The sequence below is a fragment of the Mytilus californianus genome, unplaced genomic scaffold (assembly GCF_021869535.1).
Source record: "Mytilus californianus isolate M0D057914Y unplaced genomic scaffold, xbMytCali1.0.p SCAF_8, whole genome shotgun sequence".
NCBI lineage: Eukaryota > Metazoa > Mollusca > Bivalvia > Mytilida > Mytilidae > Mytilus > Mytilus californianus.
The window spans coordinates 29,444,367-29,448,869 of record NW_026262734.1 but is presented as its reverse complement, the minus strand read 5'-3'; the positions used below and the strand labels follow the sequence as shown (position 1 = coordinate 29,448,869).

The 4,503-nt window shown below is 32.9% G+C and overlaps 1 long non-coding RNA gene across 1 annotated transcript; it reads left to right on the top strand.

Moving 5' to 3' along the window:
• Positions 1-567: 567 nt before the first annotated feature.
• LOC127710550 (uncharacterized) lies at positions 568-2,570 on the top strand. The gene is made up of 2 exons (XR_007986222.1): positions 568-728; positions 2,330-2,570. It is a non-coding gene; the product is annotated as an uncharacterized LOC127710550 (long non-coding RNA).
• The last annotated feature ends 1,933 nt before the right edge of the window (positions 2,571-4,503 follow it).

Genomic DNA, 4,503 nt, shown 5'->3' with positions numbered 1-4,503 from the left:
CCTCTACATTTTTATTCGTGTTTGACTTTCTTAAGTATATAATACCTTTGTTTAGCATAATAGGAAACAAAATAAAAATCTATATAATAAATAACTCGGAATTACTCTTAGATTGTCAATACATTCTTTGTGTTTGACTTAGTCGAACATCCTTTAAGTTGGCTTACACTCTATCACTATATTAGTTAATCTATCTTAGAACGTTTCTTCAAAAATCAGTCTCCAACTTAAATAGATTCAAAATGATCGAAAAGTTGTCAAATTAGTTTAGCATCTGTTTTGTTTATAATATCGATAAATTTGCGGTACGTGATAATTTGTCATATTGACAAACATTTGCAACGTCTTGCATATTCATGTATTAACAAAAGTATTATCAAATAATTTCACATACACCAGAGGTTTATTTTGAAATATTTTCTCATATTTATGTTCTGTATCTTTACCAGGCTGTTTCACTCATTCTATAACCATTTACTTTCCAAACATGTCTTGTTATTATCAATATAGATCCATGTAATACAAAGAAAGCAACGAAAAGATACTTGCACGCTTCTACTTCAGTCCGGGATGCGGTTCGATAAAATTGCTCCCCTTGTTTATTTCGCTCTCCTGTCAAATCATGTAATTTCGCTAACTCCAATGGTAGACGCGACAACGATGGGTGTCGTCAGGACAGGTACGATTAAAGGAATCAGTTAGGAATTAGACGATCCCCATTGGTATAGGTGAGTTGTTTAATAGTTGTTGGTTTAGGATAAATGCATGTTTTAGATAAATTCATAATCAGGAATAGCTGGAAGGGAAAGAAACGTGTTGCTACGAGAACCCGGAAACCGATGGTAGAAATTTTTAAAAAAATCTAGAGACGATCGTTCTGAGTGTGCCACCTACACATTCAAACATGTACACAACCACAGTATCCCCTATCTATCTAATGTGTTTTCATAATTATGTGATATAGGGCAAAAAAAGGTAGCAGTTTTTTGTGTCTTGTTGTTAAGCATTTCCAGGGGAGATAATGTTATTTTTACGGGTGTGTTTGATAGGTTTGTTACACTGTAACATTATATAATACACACTCATAAAGTTGCTAGAAAGCGCCTCTCACACACAATTAACTCAATTTCAATTATTCTATTTACCGGGTTATTGTAGTCCTATAATATAAGACCTCTGAGGTTCATATCATTTACTAGTGCATTCAACGTTTTTTATCTGATTTTTTTTTACCATCAATGTTGAATAAGACCTCTGAGGTTCATATCATTTACTAGTACATTCAACGTTTTTTATCTGATTTTTTTTACCATCAATGTTGAATCGTTCAACATTGATAGTAAAAAAAATCCGATAAAAACGTTGAATGTACTAGTAAATGATATGAACCTCAGAGGTCTTATATTATAGGACTATATATAAGACTTCGGAGGTTCATATCATTTACATTCAACGTTTTTCAGGCGCGTAGGCTTTTGTCGGATTTTTTTTACTTTCAATGTTGCACGGTTGATAGTAAAAAAAAAATCCGATAAAAATGTTGAATGTAAATGATATGAACCTCCGAAGTCTTATATTCAACATTGATAGTAAAAAAAATCCGATAAAAACGTTGAATGTAAATGATATGAAATTCAACATCCAATTTGATAGAAAAAAAAAAATCCGATAAAAACGTTGAATGTAAATGATATGAACCTCCGAAGTCTTATATTATAGGACTACTGGTTATTGATTCTTTATCCTAACTAAATGTTTTTGTGGTGTATATTACAAAAAGGGGGGGGGGGGGGGGGGTGCTTTAAAAACACCGAAATACCTTAACAATCCAACAATACCAGTTTACAGAATAAGAGAGATATTTCGTATTCTTAACCTACCATTTCTCACATATTTGTTAGATATGTTGAAAATATAGCCAAATGTTAAATACGTATATCCATCCCCTCTTTTTCAATTCATTAGTTAAACAGACAGCTCGAAAGAATAGGCAATAACCGAACATTGATTATTTAGCTAACAATGAATTCAGTACATTTTTCCAACAAGTAAAGACCAATGGAAACATTTGATATGATTTGAAAACATGGTCAATTAAGTAGGATCTTGTGGTTTCGTAGACATTAATGATAATTCAACATTTTCTTTTTATATTTTTCTTTATTTCATATACTAGCATATATCATAACATGTATATACTTTGTGATGCATCTGATGTATAAATCCAGTGGCAGATCCGGGGAAGAGTCCTGTGTTCAGATCCGTTTGTATGGGGAACATGTGGTTGGAACCCCCGCTTTAATTGCTTGTTTGAATTTTTGTTTTGCAGTGTCGAAAAGGATGATAGACAGTAGTTTTATCAAGAAGTTATGGAGATTGTTCCCGAATAGATTCCTTAACATCACAGTGTATAAGAGACTAATGAGCCTCGTCTAGTGCAAGCAACTGACATGCCCTACCTGTTACGCTGAAATCATGTTTATTATTGTATATTTACCTCATGTTACACATATATGTGTCTGAGCGTTGCTTTACAATAAATCTTAAATCTTAAAAAAAAAAAAAAAAAATCCTAGAAAAGCCCCCACTTTGAAAGCACGTTTAAATGTAATGTGGAAGTTCTGCTATACATCTGACAGTCAGATGTCTTGGAATTATTCTGAAGTACATATGCCGACCAAAGGCATGGAACAGAGGGGAGATGTTTTAAAGTGATGCTAATCTGAGATTCCAACTTGAACTATAGAAAGCAATATATAAAGATATGTAGGAGAAATAATCTATATGAATAAAATTATCCCACAATAGGAACTGTCTTTTTTTTCCATACAGAATTTGTCAAATTTATCCATAACAGAAGGGATGTTAATGTATCCTTCATATATTTGTAATACTGATGGTAATTCAGATGCACAGTTGTTTTTCTTCTGCTTCATATATTTATTAACACAAGCTATATTTTTGTGATATAATTGCTGAGATGATATAGTAGTGCCATTGGTTTCCCCTCTCTCTTTGTTCAAAGAACTTGATCATCTGAACTCTTTTTTTTAGATTGGAGTTCTGTTCAAGAACAGTTAAAAGAACATATGCTTAATTTTCGTTATCTTTTTAAGACCAGCATCATGATCAAAATAAATTTTAAATAAAACAGACTGTACATTCTATAAAATATGCCAGTCAACCGGAAATGTTAACACACAAAAAAGGTCTTCAGTATATCCATTTTTAAACTTACAAAATATGTCGAAGGTTTTGGCATCCCCAACAATTACCATGTGACTTGAATTTTTTATTTGTCAATATCAAGCAAATTGTCGACATTTTCCAAAACATGATAATAGTTCCGTTTTTATTATTAACAACAAAGGACTTACTCTTGTATAAAACTGTAACAGATTACCAAAGACTGTCTACAAGTACAATTTTAATCCAAGCCGCTGTTCTTTTAAGTACCGTGTTAGCGACGGCTTGGTTGATTGTAAGTGTTGGGTGCAGAGACTGAAATATTTGTCTTTAAATAATCAGACTTGAGACAATAACATGGAGGTAAGTATGTGTAAGGACAACGTTTTCAAGGTTGGTTTGAACAGTACGAAGGTCGTCTTGGAATGTAGAAAAAAGATAATGAAAGTCTTTGTGCTGGTTATTTACATAAGTGAACGACCATTTAACTTCAAAAGGTGAAAAAAGGGGAGGGGTAAGATTTATTCCAAAAAAAAATTGTCTGATCCCCAATTCGATGGAAAAAATATTGTTGTTAGGCAAAATTTATAACCAAAAAAATATTAGGAATTCCGATTTCCCCATACCTTATAGTGTTAAATTTTGAAAAAAAATTACTTGATTGATGGAGGCGGAAAAAAAACGTTCGAGCTCAGACAAGAAAACCATACCCCCCTTTGAAGTTAAATGGTTGCTTCCTTGTTGAGAGATTGTTTCCTGGCTTGCTTTGATAGAGCATTGTTGCATGTTTCACAGATGTTGCTTTCTTTTGATAATTAAAGATATTCTTCCTTTTGATTGCAAGCAAATAATTAGTATAACGTCAAAGTCGGTAATTTGACGAAGATTGCGTTTGCGGGAGATTTTCTCAGACCAATGTGGCATACTACATGTTATTGACAAGAAATGTATCGTGTTCTGCGATCGTTTACAACGCGATTCGCAAAGAAAAACTTTGGTGGGATTAGTTGGTGACTCAATAATATGTTCCTCCATAACTTCCAAAAACCTTTGACATATAAAGTATTTCAAGGTTATGTTGTCCGATGTTTACACATTACTGATGGATGTCTGTTTTTTTTGTCTCTTACATGGTGGCTTTCTTGAAATAATCTCGCCATTTTTATATTGCATACATTGCAGATACAATCATCCGACCGTATGTTAAACATACTGTTAGACCAAATTGAAGGTAATCTGAGGGTTTGCATGAGTTATGATAACACCGCCAATAATTGGTTGACTAACATTTCACGCACAGTAGGGAAGTTCATCATA